This window comes from Balaenoptera borealis, assembly GCF_965194805.1.
Source record: "Balaenoptera borealis genome assembly, chromosome: X".
Lineage (NCBI taxonomy): Eukaryota > Metazoa > Chordata > Mammalia > Artiodactyla > Balaenopteridae > Balaenoptera > Balaenoptera borealis.
In genome coordinates, this window is record NC_138881.1 from 79,980,648 (window position 1) to 80,001,343 (window position 20,696).

General features: G+C 37.7%; 2 long non-coding RNA genes across 3 annotated transcripts in view; both read right to left on the reverse strand.

Moving 5' to 3' along the window:
- LOC309620833 overlaps positions 1-10,586 on the reverse strand; it is a 132,123-nt gene extending 121,537 nt beyond the window's left edge. For both annotated transcript variants that reach the window (XR_014239680.1, XR_014239681.1), the window contains exon 1: positions 10,516-10,586. This is a non-coding gene — a long non-coding RNA (uncharacterized lncRNA). The remainder of the gene's footprint in view (positions 1-10,515) is intronic.
- LOC309620857 overlaps positions 1-20,696 on the reverse strand; it is a 1,080,383-nt gene that overhangs the window by 840,067 nt on the left and 219,620 nt on the right. The window lies entirely within an intron of this gene.

A 20,696-nucleotide genomic window follows, 5' to 3' on the forward strand; every position in this document is an offset into this window, starting at 1 on the left:
GTCCCGATGCACACATTACTTTGTGTGTGCCCTCCAAGAGTGGGGTCTCTGTTTCCCCCAGTCCTGTCAAAGTCCTGCAATCAATTCCCACTAGGCTTCAAAGTCTGATTCTCTAGGAATTCCTCCTCCCGTTACCAGACCCCTAGGTTGGGAAGCCTGACGTGGGGCTCAGAACGTTCACTCCAGTGGGTGGACTTCTGTGGTATAAGTGTTCGCCAGTCTGTGAGTCACCCACCCACCAGTTATGCGATTTGATTTTACTGATTGGGCCCCTCCAACCGTCTCACTGTGGCTTCTCCTCTGTCCTTGGACGTGGGGTATCCTCCTTGGTGAAGTCCAGTGTCTTCCTGTCGATGATTGTCCAGCAGCCAGTTGTGATTCTGGTGCTCTCGCAAGAGGGAGTGAGAGCACGTCCTTCTACTCCGCCATCTTGGTTAATCCCTCCTTCATTTATTTCTGATCGATCTTTATGATTTCTTTCCTTCTGCTACCTTTGGGGTTTTTTTGTTCTTCTTTCTCTAATTGCTTTAGGTGTAAGGTTAGGTGGTTTATTTGAGATGTTTCTTGTTTCTTAAGTTAGGATTGAATTGCTCTAAACTTCCCTCTTAGAACTGCTTTTATTGTATCCCATAGGTTTTGGGTCATCGTGCTTTCATTGTCATTTGTTTGTAGGTATTTTTTAATTTCTTCTTTGATTTCTTCAGTGATCTCTTGGTTATTAAGTAGTGTATCGTTTAGCCTCCATGAGTTTGTATTTTTTACAGATTTTTTCCTGTAATTGATATCTAGGTCTCATAGAGTTGTGGTCAGAAAAGATACTTGATACAATTTCAATTTTCTTAAATTTACCAAGGCTTGGTTTGTGACCCAAGATATGATCTATCCTGGAGAATGTTTCATGAGCACTTGAGAAAAATGTGTATTCTGTTGTTTTTGGATGGAAAGTCCTATAAATATCAATTAAGTCCATCTTGTTTAATGTATCATTTAAAGCTTGTGTTTCCTTATTTATTTTCATTTTGGATGATCTGTCCATTGGTGAAAGTGGGGTGTTAAAGACCCCTACTATGATTGTGTTACTGTCAATTTCCCCTTTTATGGCTGTTAGTATTTGCCTTATGCATTGATGTGCTGCTATGTTGGGTTCATAAACATTTACAATTGTTATATCTTCTTCTTGGACTGATCCCTTGATCATTATGTAGTGTCCTTCTTTGTCTCTTGTAATAGTCTTTATTTTAAAGTCTTTTTTATCTGATATGAGAATTGCTACTCCAGCTTTCTTTTGATTTCCATTTGCATGGAACATCTTTTTCCATCCCCTCACTTTCAGTCTATATGTGTCCCTGGGTCTGAAGTGGGTCTCTTGTAGACAGCATATATACAGGTCTTGTTTTTGTATCCATTCAGCCAGTCTATGTCTTTTGGTTGGAGCATTTAATCCATTTACATTTAAGGTAATTATCGATATGTATGTTCCTATTACCATTTTCTTAATTGTTTTGGGTTTGTTATTGTAGGTCTTTCCCTTCTCTTGTGTTTCCTGCCTAGAGAAGTTCCTTTAGCATTTGTTGTAAAGCTGGTCTGGTGGTGCTGAATTCTACTAGCTTTTGCTTTTCTGTGAAGATTTTAATTTCTCTGTCAAATCTGAATGAGGTCCTTGCTGCGTAGAGTAATCTTGGTTGTAGGTTTTTCTCATTCTTCACTTTAAATATGTCCTGCCACTCCCTTCTGGCTTGCAGAGTTTCTATTGAAAGATCAGCTGTTAGCCTCATGGGGATTCCCTTGTATGTTATTTGTTGTTTTTCCCTTGCTGCTTTTAATATTTTTCCTTTGTATTTAATTTTTGATAGTTTGATTAATATGTGTCTTGGTATGTTTCTCCTTGGATTTTTCCTGTATGGGACTCTCTGTGCTTCCTGGACTTGATTAACTCTTTCCTTTCCCTTAGTAGGGAAGTTGTCAACTATAACCTCTTGAAACATTTTCTCAGTCCCTTTCTTTTTCTCTTCTTCTTCTGAGACCCCTATAATTCGAATGTTGGTGCGTTTAATGTTGTCCCAGATGTCTCTGAGACTGTCCTCATTTCTTTTCATTCTTTTTTCTTTATTCTGCTCTACAGTAGTTATTTACACTATTTTATCTTCCAGGTCACTTATCCATTCTTCTGCCTCAGTTATTCTGCTATTGATCCCTTCTAGAGAATTTTTAATTTCATTTATTGTGTTGTTCATCACTGTTTGTTTGCTCTTTAGTTCTTCTAGATCCTTGCTAAACGTTTCTTGTATTTTCTCCATTCTATTTCCAAGATTTTGGATGTCTTTACTATCATTATTCTGAATTCTTTTTCATGTAGACTATTTCCTCTTCATTTGTTAGGTCTGGTGGGTTTTTGCCTTGCTCCTTCATCTGCTGTGTGTTTCTCTGTCTTCTCATTTTGCTTAACTTACTGTGTTTGGTGTCTCCTTTTCGCAGGCTGCAGGTTCATAGTTCCCGTTGTGTTTGGTATCTGTCCCCAGTGGCTAAGGTTGGTTCCATGGGTCATGTAGGCTTCCTGGTGGAGGGGACTCTTGCCTGTGTTCTGGTGGATGAGGCTGGATCTTGTCTTTTTGGTGGGCAGGTCCACATTTGGTGGTGTGTTTTGGGGTGTCCATGGCCTTATTATGATTTTAGGCAGTCTCTCTGATAATGGATGGGGTTGTGTTCCTGTCTTTCTATTTGTTTGGCATAGGGTGTCCAGCACTGTAGCTTGCTGGTCGTTGAGTGGAGCTGGGTCTTGGCGTTGAGATGGACATCTCTGGGAGATTTTCGCCATTTGATATTATGTGTAGCTGGGAGGTGTTTTTTGGACCAGTGTGCTGAACTTGGCTCTCCCTCCTCAGAGGCACAGCCGTGACGCTTGGCTGGAGCACCAAGAGCCTGTCATACACACGGCTCAGAATAAAAGGGAGAAAAAAAAGAAAGAAATAAAGAAGAAGATAAAATAAAATAAAGTATAATAATATAAAAGTTATTAAAATAAAAAATAATTATTAAGAAAATTTTTTTAAAGTAATAAAAAAAAAGAAAGAAAGAAAGAAGAGAGCAACCAAACCAAGAAACAAATCTACCAATGATAACAGGTGCTAAAAACTATACTAAAAAAACCCCCATAAAAACAAACAAAAAAAAAAACCGGAGAGACAGAACCCAGGACAAATGGTAAAATCAAAGCTATACAGACAAAATCACACACAGAAGCATACACATAGACACTCACAAAAAGAGAAAAAGGGCAAAAAAAAGTATATCATTGTTCCCAAAGTCCACCTCTTCAATTTGGGATGATTCATTGTCTATTCAGGTATTCCACAGAGGCAGGGTACATCAAGTTGATTGTGGAGATTTAATCCGCTGCTCCTGAGGCTGCTGGGAGAAATTTCCCTTTCTCTTCTTTGTTTGCACAGCTCCCAGTGTTCAGCTTTGGATTTGGACCCGCCTCTGCATGTAGGTCGCCTGAGGGCATCTGTTCTTCCCTCAGACAGGACGGGGTTAAATGAGCAGCTGATTCAGGGGCTCTGGGTCACTCAGGCCAGGGGGAGGGAGGTGTACAGAGTGTGGGGCGAGCCTGCGGCGGCAGAGGCAGGCATGACATTGCACCAGCCTAAGCGGTGCCATGTGTTTCCCCGGGAAAGTTGTCCCTGGACCACGGGACCCTGGCAGTGGCGGGCTGCCCAGGCTCCAGGTTGGGGGGGTCTGGATAGTGACCTGTGCTTGCACACAGGCTTCTTGGTGGCTGCAGCAGCAGCCTTAGCGTCTCATGCCCGTCTCTGGGGTCCGCGCTGATAGCTGCAGCTTGCGCTCATCTCTGGAGCTCCTTTAAGTAGTGCTCTTAATCCCCTCTCCTCGCGCACCAGGAAACAAAGAGGCAAGAAAAAGTCCCTTGCCTTTTCAGCAGCTCCAGTCTTTTTCCCGGACTCCCTCCCGGCGAGCTGTGGTGCACTAGCCCCTTTCAGGGTGTGTTCACGCAGCCAACCCCAGTCCTCTCCCTGGGATCTGACCTCCGAAGCCCGAGCCTCAGCTCCCAGCCCCCACCCACTCTGGCAGATGAGCAGACAAGCCTCTCGGGCTGGTGAGTGCTGGTCGGCACCGATCCTCTGTGCGGGAATCTCTCCACTTTGTCCTCCACACCCGTTGCTGTGCTCTCCTCCGTGGCTCTGAAGCTTCCCCCCTCTGCCACCTGCAGTCTCCACCCACGAAGGGGCTTCCTAGTGTGTGGAAACCTTTCCTCCTTCACAGCTCCCTCCCACTAGTGCAGGTCCTGTCCCTATTCTTTTGTCTCTGTTGTTTCTTTTTTTTTTTTGCCCTACCCAGGTACGCGGGGAGTTTCTTGCCTTTTGGGAGGTCTGAGGTCTTCTGCCAGTATTCAGTAGGTGTTCTGTAGGAGCAGTTCCACGTGTAGATGTATTTTGGTGTATTTGTGGGGAGGAAGGTGATCTCCACGTCTTACTCTTCCGCCATCTTGAAGCTCCTCCTTATTTCTGAGGTTTTTGGAAATCCCTTAAATTTTGTGCCTGAGGTGAGTGCCTCACTCACCTCTCCCTAGTCCCTGCAATAATATTTATAATCATGATGTTAAGAAATTAAAGCAAATTAATGCCTTATCATTTGTTTGGGCTACTTATGAACTACACTTTTATTTTTTCTTTGACAATAATTGAATAGAGATTTACATTTTTAAGAGCCCCCATGTTTCTCCACCTGAAGAGATCTAGAAATAAATAAGGTCTATTCACTTTTAGAGTCACTCTGAGAAGTGGTAAAGTGAGCAAATTAAAGCATACTCCAAAATTGTCTCTTGAAGTCAGTGTGGGAAATTGGAACCTGTAATTTTATCCCATATTCCATGTATCCTGAGATGAATATAAGGTGCAATCAGAAGTGGAATGGCACTGATAGCATAATACCATGCACTCATCAGTTCACTTATTTTCAATATAAAGTGAACACATTTTCTACATTTGTTTTCCAAAGCCAAGAGTTCTCTTTGCAACATCTCTCAGATTCTCTCCCAGAGTTCAAGCTGTACTATGAATAAAAAAGCCTTCATTTACTTGCAGGGTTAAAAAAGCAGTTGCAACCTTTGTAATGGTAAAGTGCCCAGGCACTGAAGTCAGATCTGGGTTCAAATAATTTTTGCCAAAATTAAATGAAATAGTTCAAAAAAAGCATTTAATACAGTGTCTGGTCTACACTTAGTGCTTATAATATAGATAGATGGTGGATGTAAATACAGATGTAGATATATAAAAATAAACAAATATTCTTACACATAAAATTGTACATATTCTTCTGCTTCTTGCATAAATTCACCAAAGAGTTCCTTTTAGAGGTTTACTGTTCATCTGAATCCAGTGAGAGCATCAAATGAGTTGGCAACAACACCCTTTGGTGCCAAACTGTACCATATATTCCATACAAGGAAATATAGTTTATTCTGTATTCTGCTCTACTACAAATTTAGAAATTATACATGTAAGAATTTTATTTTAAAGAAATAGCCTGTTTTGTAAGCTCTTTAATACCAAAGGGTTGTTTAATGAATACATTTTAATACATTTAAACCTCCTTTAGGTAATATATCACTTTGTAAATGGAATAGTAACTTATTTTCATGCCTGTATATGATAAGGCTAGCAGTAAGGCAAATTACATCTCTAAACTTAGAAATGAATGTTGTATTTTTTTTTCTAAATGCCAAATTAGTGAACTAGCCTAATCTTAGAGTAGGAGGTTTTATTCATAGGGACAATTAATTATTTAATGACTCTAGTCTAAATTTCTTAGAATTATCCCCTGTAATGACTCCTTTCATGATTAGATTTTCCCTCAGGACCACTGATAACTCTGATCTATTTATATATAAACTAGATTCAAAGTTGTAGACAATTGTTAATCCAAAGCAAGACCCTATTTACAGGAGATGCACTAAGCATTATATATAAATAGGTGTTGACATCTGTCCAAAGGCACCTTTCCTACCAGCCATTATTTCCTTCTAGGAACTCAAATTCCAACCATTAAAATCACTTCTGGGTGACATATAGTAAACACGGAGAATGGAAGGAGTTGCCTTTAAAAGATTAATGTTGGAAAATTCTTCATAAATAAGAGGACAAGGAAACTTCTAAAAGTTCCCCACGTTGGGATTAACAGATTTTCCCATTGGTGAACACAGAAAGAAGCAGGTTCTGAGAGGTTGGAATGCAGGATCTCAGCATAGTTTATTTTTGATGCTGAATTATGTCTTTGTAAAGGTGCTCTGAAAAAATTATGCTGTCTGATTAAAATCCTTTCTGTGACTGCTTTAATAAAGAGGTATAATTCTGAAAAAGTTTTAAAATGTGCTAATAACTAGTCTTAAACATGCCTGTAACTTACAGAATAACACAGTCATGGTAATCCATTACTGTCTGGTAGCAGTGAAGCTATATTTGCAGCTGTGGGTTTTTTTTTTTTAATAGGTGAAAACATTTTTAACATTGATTCTGCAAAACTAAGGACACAAAGTAACAGTAAATGGCATATGAAATAAATGAATAAAGCATAAAGCCCTGGTAAAGCATGTTTTTTTGTTGCAGGAAAAAGGCTAGGACATAATTACCCTGGAGAGGCTTCTCAGGCTTTGCACATTCTCTATTAGCTTGGGGTGCAGTCTAATGATACAAACAGAAAACTCACTTACTGACAGAGCATTTTAGCTTAAAATGAGATAGTTATTTGATATATCTTTATATAGCAAGTATAGTAACCTTTTGTCTGGCCTACATGTTGAAACTATTTTCCTAGTTTGCCATTTCTTTTAACTCTGCATATGGTGTATTTTGCCTGTGAGAAAAAATATATAACTTATGTCCTCAACTATTTGGTCTTTTCCTTTAAAACTTCTGAGTTTCACACCATGCTTTAAATGCCTTCTTGAGTCTAACACTAAAACATTTCCCTATATTTTCCACTTATAGTTTTTGTTTATACATTAAAAGGTTTACATTCTGAAATTTATTCTTATTTCAGAGTGAAGTGGGGGTTCCAGCTGTTTTATTTCCAAATAGCTAATTATTTTTACAATATATATTAAAAAATCTAACTTTTCCTTGCTGATTTGAAATGCTACCTTTATCACATGCTATGAGAACTAACGTTGTTTCTGGTCTTTCTCTTCTATTCCATTGATTTATCTGTTTATTCCTTTTCCAGGACCAAATTAACTATTGTAACTTTTATTACATTTAGATAACTGCTAGGACAAGCCCCATGTCTTCATTAATCTAATTAATTTTTAAATAGCTAATCTCACACATTCTTTTCTGTCAGGTAAAATTTAGAATTAATTTATCAAGTTCTGAAAAAAAATCACACTAAATGTATGAATTGCACTGGATTTAAATTTATGAATCAAATTGGTGGAAACTAACATTTTGCACTATCAAATCCTCCCATTCAAAAATCAGTTTTCTCATGAAATAAGTCAGACATAGAAAGACAAATACTATAGGATCATGATCTCATTTTAATGTAAAATCTAAAAACAAACAAACAAACAAATCCACAAAACTCATAGAACACGAGATCAGATTTGCGGTTACCAGAGGAAGGGGTTGAGAGGAGGGGGAATTGGAGGAAGGTGGTCAAAAAGTACAAACTTCCATTTATAAGAAAAATAAGTATCAATACTAGGGATGTAATGTAGAAAATGACTATAGTTAACACTGCTGTATAATATAGGAACTTTTTAAATGTAAATTTATTTATTTTATTTATTTATTTCTTGTTGTGTTGGGTCTCAGTTGCTGTGCATTGGCTTTCTCTAGTTGCCACGAGTGGGGGCTATTCTTCATTGTGGTGCCCGGGCTTCTCATTGTGGTGGCTTCTGTTGTTGTGGAGCATACGGGTTCTAGGGGCATGGGCTCAGTAGTTGTGGCTCGTGGGCTCTAGAGTGCAGGCTCTGTAGTTGTGGCGCACGGGCTTAGTTGCTCCGCGGCATGTGGGATCTTCCCAGACCAGGGATCGAACTCGTGTCCCCTGCATTGGCAGGCGGATTCTTAACCTCTGAGCCACCAGAGAAGTCCTATTGGAACATTTTAAAGAGAGTAGATTCTAAAAGTTCTCATCACAAGGAGGATTTTTCTTCTTTTGATTGTATTTATATGACAGATGTTAGCTAAACCTATAGTGGTAATCATTTCACAATATATTAATGTAAATCAAACCATCATGCAGTACACCTTAAACTTATACAGTTATGTATATCAATTATTTCTCAATAAAACTGGGGAAAAAATCAATTTTGTGATCTATACATGCAAGTCGTCCTGAATTTGTTTTTGGTCTGCTTTCCTTGAAAGGATCTAGTGTTATAGTTCTACTAGATGGGTGATCTGAATTGGGAACTTTTATATCTGTTTCTCTGCTCTGGAAAGTTAAAATAGCAGGGATTTTCTTTTCCTTGAAAGTTTAATACAAATTGATTGTAAAGTCATTGGTTTTATTGTCTTTGAGGTAGCATGATTTTTATAATTTTCTTCTTTTTTGTTTTTGGTCAATTAAGGTTTTATGTTTTACTTCTTACTGAGTGGCTTTTTAAATCTATGCAATTTATTTTTTATAATTTCACTTAATCTAGATTTGCAAATTTATTGATATAAAATTCTACATAATAGTTTCTCAATTTTTAAATTCTCCATATCCCCATTTCTCATTTTTAATGTTGCTCAAGTATGTGTTATTTTCATTTATTTTCTGGGTTAGAACTGTGATGGGTGAATTTATTTTCACAGAAACAGCTACTAGTTTTGATTTTATTTAACAGTTCTATGGGAGTGCTTCTAGTTATTCTTCATCTTAAATAACTTTCCTACTTCTGTTGGTTCATTTTGATTTTCTTTTTCTAGCTTCCTGGCTCAAATATTTGGTTCATTAATGTTTAAATTTCTCATTCTTAACTTACATACAAAGAATCTAATAATAAGTAAAGAAACTTGCTCAAGCTCACACAGCTAATGAGTGGCAGAGCTAAGAACCCAACACTGACTCAAGCTCACAATTTTAACTACTACTTTCTGCTGCCAAGCATATTCCAATGAAAAAAATGACAGTAGGATGGAACAAGAAAAGAGGGAGGCAAATATATATGGGGAAGTCATTAGGTCACAGAATGTGTTTTTCCATCTGTTGTCTCCTAAATACAACCCTATGACGTGTTTCATGAACCTCATTTTAATATCAGTACAGTTTTTGAAATATGTCCTAATAGCCCAGTAATATTGTTTTTTTTTGCTTTTAAAATGTTTATTATATAAATTTCAGGTGTACAGCATTGTAGTTCAACATCTGTATACACTACAGAACGATCCCTCACCATACAGTTGACTCCCTTTACCCATTTCTCCACCTCCCAACCCCTCTCCTCTGATAATCAGTAATCTGTTCTCTGTTATCTATGAGTTTGTTATTTTTTTACTTTTTTTTTTATTCCATGTATGAGTGAAATCATACAGTATTTGTCTTTCTCCATCTGACATATTTCACCTAGCATAATACCTTCAAATTCACTTAGTGTTGTTGCAAATCGCAGGATTCCATTCATTTTTATGGCCAAATAATATTAATAATGGCTGAATAATAATAATCCATTGTATAAATATACCACATCTTCTTTATCCATTTATCCATCAATGAACATGCAGGTTGTTTGCATATCTAAAAAGTCAAATAGTTCTTACAAAGTTTGTTGCAAAAACCTCTTTCCTACAATTTCCCCTGCCCAGGAAAAGCCAGGACCATTTTTCACAGGGGATGAAACTGGCATTTTCTTCCAGGTCTCTAAATAATGAGCTTATATTACCACACCCTGACTTTTTATTTTAGTCATTACACTTGGTCCTCCATATCTGCAGGGTGCCACAGCCATGGATTCAACCAATGGTGGATTGAAAATATTTAAAAAAAAAAAATTTATGTATTTATTTGCGCTGAATCATAGTTGCAGCATGTGGGCTCCTTAGTTGCAGCAGGCAGGCTCCTTAGTTGCGGGACACGGGCTCCGTAGTTGTAGCATGCGAAATCTTTTTCATTCTTAAACATCTTTATTGGAGTATAATTGCTTTACAATGGGGTGTCAGTTTCTGCTTTATAACAAAGTGAAACAGCTATACATATATATAGATCCCCATATAACCTCCCTCTGGCGTCTCCCTCCCACCTTCCCTATCCCACCCCTCTAGGTGGTCATAAAGAACCAAGCTCATCTCCCTGTGCTATACAGCTGCTTCCCACTAGTTATCTATTTTACATTTGGTAGTATATATTAGTCCATATCACTCTCTCACATCGTCCCAGCTTAGCCTTCCCCCTCCCTGTGTCGACAAGTCCATTCTCTAAATGGGCGTCTTTATTCCTGTGCTGCCACTAGGTTGTTCATAACAACTTTTTTCTTTTTTAAGAAGATTTAAGATTTAAGAACTGGAGGAGATTAACCAAGATGGCGGAGTAGAAGGACGTGCTCTCACTCCCTCTTGCGAGAGCACCAGAATCACAACTGGCTGCTGGACAATCATTGACAGGAAGCCCCTGGAGTTCACCAAGGAGGATACCCCACGTCCAAGGACAGAGGAGAAGCCACAGTGAGATGGTAGGAGGGGCGCAATCAGAGTAAAATCAAATCCCATAACTGCTGGGTGGGTGGCTCACAGACTGGTGAACACTTATACCACAGAAGTCCACCCACTGGAGTGAAGGTTCTGAGCCACACGTCAGGCTTCCCAACCTGGGGGTCCGGCCACGGGAGGAGGAATTCCTAGAGAATCAGACTTTGAAGCCTAGTGGGAATTGATTGCAGGACTTTGACAGAACTGGGGGAAACAGAGACCCCACTCTTGGAGGGCACACACAAAGTAATGTGTGCATCAGGACCCAGGGGAAGGAGCAGTGACCCTGGGGGAGACTGAACCAGACCTACCTGCTGGGGTTGGGGGGTCTCCTGCAGAGGCGAGTGGTGGCTCTGTTTCACCGTGGGGATAAGGACACTCGCAGCAGAGGTTCTGGGAAGTTCTCCTTGGTGTGAGCCCTCCCAGAGACTGCCATTAACCCCACCAAAGAGCACGGGTAGGCTCCAGTGTTGGATTGCCTCAGGCAAAACAACCAACAGGGAGGGAACCCAGCCCCACCCATCAACAGTCAAGTGGATTAAGGTTTTACTGAGCTCTGACCGCCACAGCAACAGTCAGCTCTACCCACCACCAGAGCCTCCCATCAAGCCTCTTAGATAGCCTCAACCACCAGAGGGCAGACAACAGAAGCAAGAAAAACTACAATCCTGCAGCCTGTGGACCAAAAACCACAGTTACAGAAAGATAGAGAAGATGAAAAGGCAGAGGGCTATGTACCAGATGAAGGAACAAGAAAAAACCCCAGAAAAACAACTAAATGAAGTGGAGATAGGCAACCTTCCAGAAAAAGAATTCAGAATAATGATAGTGAAGATGATCCAGGACCTCGGAATAAGAATGGAGGCAAAGATTGAGAAGATGCAAGAAATGATTAACAAAGACCTAAAAGAATTAAAGAACAAACAAACAGAGATGACCAATACAATAACTGAAATGAAAACTACACTAGAAGGAATCAATAGCAGAATAACTGAGGCAGAAGAACGGATAAGTGACCTGGAAGACAGAATGGTGCAATTCACTGCTGCGGAACAGACTAAAGAAAAAAGAATGAAAAGAAATGAAGACAGCCTAAGAGACCTCTGGGACAACATTAAACGCAACAACATTCGCATTATAGGGGTCCCAGAAGGAGAAGAGAGAGAGAAAGGACCAGAGAAAATATTTGAAGAGATTATAGTCGAAAACTTCCCTAACATGGGAAAGGAAATAGCCACCCAAGTCCAGGAAGCGCAGAGAGTCCCATACAGAATAAACCCAAGGAGAAACACGCTGAGACACATAGTAATCAAAGTGGCAAAAATTAAAGACAAAGAAAAATTATTGAAAGCAGCAAGGGAAAAACAACAAATAACATACAAGGGAACTCCCATAAGGTTAACAGCTGATTTCTCAGCAGAAACTCTGCAAGCCAGAAGGGAGTGGCATGATATATTTAAAGTGATGAAAGGGAAGAACCTACAACCAAGATTACTCTACCCGGCAAGGATCTCATTTAGATTTGATGGAGAAATCAAAAGCTTTACAGACAAGCAAAAGCTAAGAGAATTCAGCACCACCAAACCAGCTCTACAACAAATGCTAAAGGAACTTCTCTAAGTGGGAAACACAAGAGAAGAAAAGGACCTACAAAAACAAACCCAAAACAATTAAGAAAATGGTCATAGGAACATACATATCGATAATTACCTTAAACGTGAATGGATTAAATGCCCCAACTAAAAGACATAGACTGGCTGAATGGATACAAAAACAAGACCCATATATATGCTGTCTACAAGAGACCCACTTTAGACCTAGGGACACATACAGACTGAAAGTGAGGGGATGGAAAAAGATATTCCATGCAAATGGAAATCAAAAGAAACCTGGAGTAGCTATACTCATATCAGATAAAATAGACTTTAAAATAAAGAATGTTAAAAGAGACAAGGAAGGACACTACATAATGATCCAGGGATCGATCCATGAAGAAGATATAACAATTATAAATATATATGCACCCAACATAGGAGCACCTCAATACATAAGGCAACTGCTAACAGCTCTAAAAGAGGAAATTGACAGTAACACAATCATAGTGGGGGACTTTAACACTCCACTTACACCAATGGACAGATCATCCAAAATGAAAATAAATAAGGAAACAGAAGCTTTAAATGACACAATAGACCAGATAGATTTAATTGATATATATAGGACATTCCATCCAAAAACAGCAGATTACACGTTCTTCTCAAGTGCGCACCGACCATTCTCCAGGATAGATCACATCTTGGGTCACAAATCAAGCCTCAGTAAATTTAAGACAATTGAAATCATATCAAGCATCTTTTCTGACCACAACGCTATGAGATTAGAAATGAATTACAGGGAAAAAAACGTAAAAACGACAAACACATGGAGGCTAAACAATACGTTACTAAATAACCAAGAGATCACTGAAGAAATCAAAGAGGAAATCAAAAAATACCTAGAGACAAATGACAATGAAAACACGACGACCCAAAACCTATGGGATGCAGCAAAAGCGGTTCTAGGAGGGGAATTTATAGCTATACAAGCCTACCTAAAGAAACAAGAAAAATCTCAAGTAAACAATCTAACCTTACACCTAAAGAAACTAGAGAAAGAAGAACAACCAAAACCCAAAGTTAGCAGAAGGAAAGAAATCATAAAGATCAGAGCAGAAATAAATGAAATAGAAACAAAGAAAACAATAGCAAAGATCAATAAAACTAAAAGTTGGTTCTTTGAGAAGATAAACAAAATTGATAAGCCATTAGCCAGACTCATCGAGAAAAAGAGGGAGAGGACTCAAATCAATAAAATCAGAAATGAAAAAGGAGAAGTTACAACAGACACCGCAGAAATACAAAGCATCCTAAGAGACTACTACAAGCAACTTTATGCCAATAAAATGGACAACCTGGAAGAAATGGACAAATTCTTAGAAAGGTATAAACTTCCAAGACTGAACCAGGAAGAAACAGAAAATATGAACAGACCAATCACAAGTAATGAAATTGAAACTGTGATTAAAAATGTTCCAACAAAGAAAAGTCCAGGACCAGATGGCTTCACAGGTGAATTCTATCAAACATTTAGAGAAGAGCTAACACCCATCCTTCTCAAACTCTTCCAAAAATTTGCAGAGGAAGGAACACTCCCAAACTCATTCTATGAGGCCACCATCACCCTGATACCAAAACCAGACAAAGACACTACAAAAAAAGAAAATTACAGACCAATATCACTGATGAATATAGATGCAAAAATCCTCAACAAAATACTAGCAAACAGAATCCAACAACACATTAAAAGGATCATACACCACGATCAAGTGGGATTTATCCCAGGGATGCAAGGATTCTTCAATATACGCAAATCAATCAATGTGATACACCATATTAACAAACTGAAGAATAAAAACCATATGATCATCTCAATAGATGCAGAAAAAGCTTTTGACAAAATTCAACACCCATTTCTGATAAAAACTCTCCAGAAAGTGGGCATAGAGGGAACCTACCTCAACATAATAAAGGCCATATATGACAAACCCACAGCAAACATCATTCTCAATGGTGAAAAACTGAAAGCATTTCCTCTAAGATCAGGAACGAGACAAGGATGTCCACTCTCACCACTATTATTCAACATAGCTCTGGAAGTCCTAGCCATGGCAATCAGAGAAGAAAAAGAAATAAAAGGAATACAAATTGGAAAGGAAGAAGTAAAACTGTCACTGTTTGCGGATGACATGATACTATACATAGAGAATCCTAAAACTGCCACCAGAAAACTGCTAGAGCTAATTAATGAATATGGTAAAGTTGCAGGATACAAAGTTAATGCACAGAAATCTCTTGCATTCCTATACACTAATGATGAAAAATCTGAAAGAGAAATTATGGAAACACTCCCATTTACCATTGCAACAGAAAGAATAAAATACCTAGGAATAAACCTACCTAGGGAGACAAAAGACCTGTATGCAGAAAACTATAAGACACTGATGAAAGAAATTAAAGATGATACCAACAGATGGAGAGATATACCATGTTCTTGGATTGGAAGAATCAACATTGTGAAAATGAGTATACTACCCGAAGCAATCTACAGATTCAATGCAATCCCTATCAAATTACCAATGGCATTTTTTACGGAGCTAGAACAAATCATCTTAAAATTTGTATGGAGACACAAAAGACCCCGAATAGCCAAAGCAGTCTTGAGGCAAAAAAATGGAGCTGGAGGAATCAGACTCCCAGACTTCAGACTATACTACAAAGCTACAGTAATCAAGACAATATGGTACTGGCACAAAAACAGAAACATAGATCAATGGAACAAGATAGAAAGCCCAGAGATTAACCCACGCACCTATGGTCAACTAATCTATGACAAAGGAGGCAAAGATATACAATGGAGAAAAGACAGTCTCTTCAATAAGTGGTGCTGGGAAAACTGGACAGCTACATGTAAAAGAATGAAATTAGAATACTCCCTAACACCATACACAAAAATAAACTCAAAATGGATTAGAGACCTAAATATAAGACTGGACACTATAAAACTCTTAGAGGAAAACATAGGAAGAACACTCTTTGACATAAATCATAGCAAGATCTTTTTTGATCCACCTCCTAGAGTAATGGAAATAAAAACAAAAATAAACAAGTGGGACCTAATGAAACTTCAAAGCTTTTGCACAGCAAAGGAAACCATAAACAAGACAAAAAGACAACCCTCAGAATGGGAGAAAATATTTGCAAATGAATCAACGGACAAAGGATTAATCTCCAAAATATATAAACAGCTCATTCAGCTCAATATCAAAGAAACAAACACCCCAATCCAAAAATGGGCAGAAGACCTAAATAGACATTTCTCCAAAGAAGACATACAGACGGCCACGAAGCACATGAAAAGATGCTCAACATCACTAATTATTAGAGAAATGCAAATCAAAATTACAATGAGGTATCACCTCACTCCTGTTAGAATGGGCATCATCAGAAAATCTACAAACAACAAATGCTGGAGAGGGTGTGGAGAAAAGGGAACCCTCTTGCACTGTTGGTGGGAATGTAAATTGATACAGCCACTATGGAGAACAATATGGAGGTTCCTTAAAAAACTAAAAAAAGAATTACCATATGACCCAGCAATCCCACTACTGGGCATATACCCAGAGAAAACCGTAATTCAAAAAGACACATGCACCCGAATGTTTATTGCAGCACTATTTACAATAGCCAGGTCATGGAAGCAACCTAAATGCCCATCAACAGACGAATGGATAAAGAAGTTGTGGTACATATATACAATGGAATATTACTCAGCCATTAAAAGGAACGAAATTGAGTCATTTGTTGAGACGTGGATGGATCTAGAGACTGTCATACAGAGTGAAGTAAGTCAGAAAGAGAAAAACAAATATCGTATATTAATGCATGTATGTGGAACCTAGAAAAATGGTACAGATGAGCCAGTTTGCAGGGCAGAAGTTGAGACACAGATGTAGAGAATGGACATATGGACACCAAGGGGGGAAAACTGCGGTGAGGTGGGGATGGTGGTGTGCTGAATTGGGCGATTGGGATTGACATGTATACACTGATGTGTATAAAATTGATGCCTAATAAGAACCTGCAGTATAAAAAAACAAACAAAACAACTAATACTAAACTTTCATTGGGTTATTTGTATGGAAATATGTTAATATAAATGTTTCAGACATTACATGAAATTTCTAAAAATCTTATATTTGTATTTGTATGGAAATATGTTAATATAAATGTTTCAGACATTACATGAAATTTCTAAAAATCTTATATTTGTATTTGTATGGAAATATGTATGGAAATATGTTAATATAAATGTTTCAGACATTGCATGAAATTCCTAAAAATCTTATATGTTCTGGTATAATGTTATAAGTAATAATCCTAGTTATTACTTTAAAATGTATATCTCAGAAATAACTAATTTTCTTGTCAACTGCATTATTATGAACTTTCATCAAATCTTTAACAGTGGTCATTTTTAAGTCTTTTGTCATTTACAGACAGTTCTGGGTGTACTCTGATGATTTTGCAAATATGTTCCTATAAAAGGGTTTCATCTTCAAGAAATTCATGGAAAAGACTCTGACAAGTACAGGTTTCTGGTAACTGACTGTACTGCTGAACTGAATGAATAAGCATTTTCAGAACTCTAATGAAAAACTGATGAACTCATAAGAGTGCTAACAAAAGATCAAGATGAAAAAAAAAAATTAATTACATGGGACTGAGTGAACTGATGAGGATGAGTATAATTTGTGTGACTTTCTGTCTGAATTTAAAAAAAAAAAAAAATCCCACAAGGACTCAGAGGCAAAGAATATACAAATCAATTTTCACTGCAAAGTAAAGGAGCTGTTACAGTGAAGGATTACTGGACTGAATGTCAATATTATGACATAGTATGAGTGTGCTTCATGTTTGGTAATTGCAATCATTGTTGCTTTTGTTGTGGTCATCCATGTACAATGCTTGGTGTCAGTCTAGTTACCTCTTGTAAAAATAAAATACAGTGTGTGTGTGTGAAAAAAAAAAAAAAACCAAATTAAACGAAACACTAAAATAAATCAAAATACAAAAAAAAAAAAAAAGATTCCATATATATGTGTTAGCATACGGTACTTGTTTTTCTCTTTCTGACTTACTTCACTCTGTATGACAGTCTCTAGGTCCATCCACCTCACTACAAATAACTCAATTTCATTTCTTTTTATGCCTGAGTAATATTCCATTGTATATGTGTGCTACATCTTCTTTATCCATTCACCTGTTGATGGACATTTAGGTTGCTTCCATGTCCTGGCTATTGTAAATAGAGCTGCAATGAACATTGTGGTACATGACTCTTTTTGAATTATGGTTTTCTCAGGGTATATGCCCAGTAGTGGGATTGCTGGGTCATATGGTAGTTCTGTTTTTAGATTTCTCAGAAACCTCCATAATGGTGCCTTATTAGGGTAAGCTGGGACAAAGTGAGAAAGTGGCATGGACATATATACAGTACAAAACGTAAAATAGATAGCTAGCGGGAAGCAGCCACATAGCACAGGGAGATCAGCTCAGTGCTGTGTAACCACCTGAGAGGTGGGATACGGATGGTGGGAGGGAGGGAGACGCAAGAGGGAAGAGATATGGAGACATATGTATATGTATAACTGATTCACTTTGTTATAAAGCAGAAACTAACACACCATTGTAAAGCAATTATACTCCAATAAAGATGTTTAAAAAAACACACAAAAAAGAAAGAAACCTCCATACTGTTCTCCATAGTGGCTGTATCAATTTACATACCCACCAACAGTACAAGAGGGTTCCCTTCTCTCCACACCCTTTCCAACATTTTTTGTTTGCAGATTTTTTGATGATGGCCATTCTGACTGGTGTGAGGTGATACCACATTGTAGTTTTGATTTGCATTTCTCTAATGATTAGTTATGTTGAGCATTCTTTCATGTGTTTGTTGACTGTCTTTATATATTCTTTAGAGAAATGTGTATTTAGGTCTTCTGCACATTTTTGGATTGGGTTGTTTGTTTTTTTGATATTGAGCTTCATGAGCTCCTTGTAAATTTTGGAGATAAGTCCTTTGTCAGTTGCTTCATTTGCAAATATTTTCTCCCATTCTGAGGTTTGTCTTTTCATCTTGTTTATGGTTTCCTTTGCTGTGCAAAAGCTTTTAAATTTCATTAGGTCCCATTTGTTTATTTTTGTTTTTATTTCCATTTCTCTAGAAGGTGGGTCAAAAAGGATCTTGTTGTGATTTATGTCATAGAGTATTCTGCCTATGTTTTCCCCTAAGAGTTTTATAGTGCCTGGAATTAAATTTAGGCCTTTAATCCATTTTGAGTTTATTTTTGTGTATGGTGTTAGGGAGTATTCTAATTTCATTCTTTTACATGTAGCCATCCAGTTTTCCCAGCACCACCTATTGAAGAAGCCGTCTTTTCTCCATTGTATAATCTTGCCTCCTTTATTGAAAATATGGTGCCCATATGTGCATGGGTTTATCTCTGGGCTTTCTATCCTGTTCCATTGATCTATATTTCTGTTTTTGTGCCAGTACTATATTGTCTTGATTACTGTAGCTTTGTAGTATAGTCTGAAGTCAGGGAGCCTGCTTCTTACAGCTCCATCTTGCTTTCTCAAGATTGCTTTGGCTATTCGGGGTCTTTTGTGTTTCCATACAAATTGTGAAATTTTTTGTTCTGGTTCTGTGAGAAATGCCATTGGTAGTTTGATAGGGATTACAATGAATCTGTAGATTGCTTTGGGTAATATAGTCATTTTCACAATGTTGATTTTTCCAATCGAAGAACATGGTATATCTCTCCATCTGTTTGTATCATCTTTAATTTTTTTCATCAGTGTCTTATAGTTTTCTGCATACAGGTCTTTTGTCTCCTGAGGTAGGTTTATTCCTAGGTATTTTATTTTTGTTGCAATGGTAAATCGGAGTGTTTCCTTAATTTCTCTTTCAGATTTTTCATCATTGGTGTATAGAAATAAGAGAGATTTCTGTGCATTAATTTTGCATGCTGCTACTTTACCAAATTCATTGATTAGATCTAGTAGTTTTCTGGTAGCGTCTTTAGGATTCTCTATGTATAGTATCATGTCATCTGCAAACAGAGACAGCTTTACTTCTTTTCCGATTTGGATTCCTTTTATTTCTTTTTCTTCTCTGACTGCTGTGGCTAAAACTTCCAAAACTATGTTGAAAAACAGTGGGGAAAGTGGACAACCTTCTCTTGTTCCTGATCTTAGAGAAAATGCTTTCAGTTTTTCACCATTGAGAATGATGTTGGCTGTGGGTTTGTCATATATGGCCTTTATTATGTTGAGGTAAGTTCCCTCTATGCCTACTTTCTGGAGGGTTTTTATCATAAATGGGTGTTGAATTTTGTTGAAAGCTTTTTCTGCATCAATTGAGATGAGGATGTGGTTTTTCTGCTTCAGTTTGTTAATATGATTTATCACATTGATTTGCATATATTGAAGAATCCTTGCATTCCTGCGATAAACCCCACTTGATCATGCTGTATGATCTTTTTAATGTGCTTTTGGACTCTGTTTGCTAGTATTTTGTTGAGGATTTTTGCATGTATGTTCCTCAGTGATATTGGCTTGTAGTTTTCTTTCTTTCCGACATCTTTGTCTGGTATCAGGGTGATGGTGGCCTCATAGAATGAGTTTGGGAGTATTCCTCCCTCTGCTGTATTTTGGAAGAGTTTGAGAAGGATAGGTGTTAGCTCTTCTCTAAATGTTTGATAAAATTCGCCTGTGAAGCCATCTGGTCCTGGGCTTTTGTTTGGTGGAAGATTTTTAATCACAGTATCGATTTTAGTGCTTGTGATTGGTCTGTTTATATTTTCTATTTCTTCCTGGTACAGTCTCGGAAGGTTGTGCTTTTCTAAGAATTTGTCAATTTCTTCCAGGGTGTCCATTTTACTGCCATATAGTTGTTTGTAGTAATCTCTCATGATCCTTTGTATTTCTGCAGTGTCAGTTGTTACTTCTCCTTTTTCATTTCTAATTCTATTGATTTGAGTCTTCTCCCTTTGTTTCTTGATGAGTCTGGCTAATGTTTATCAATTTTGTGTATCTTCTCAAAGAAGCAGCTTTTAGTTTTATTGATCTTTGCTATTGTTTCCTTTATTTCATTTTCATTTATTTCTGATCTGATCTTTATGATTTCTTTCCTTCTGCTAACTTTGGGGTTTTTTGTTCTTTTTCTCTAATTGCTTTAGGAGTAAGGTTAGGTTGTTTATTTGAGATGTTTCTTGTTTCTTGAGGTAGGACTGTATTGCTCTAAACTTCCCTCTTAAAACTGCTTTTGCTGCATCCCATAGGTTTTGGGTCATCGTGCTTTCATTGTCATTTGTTTGTAGGTATTTTTTGATTTCCCCTTTGATTTCCT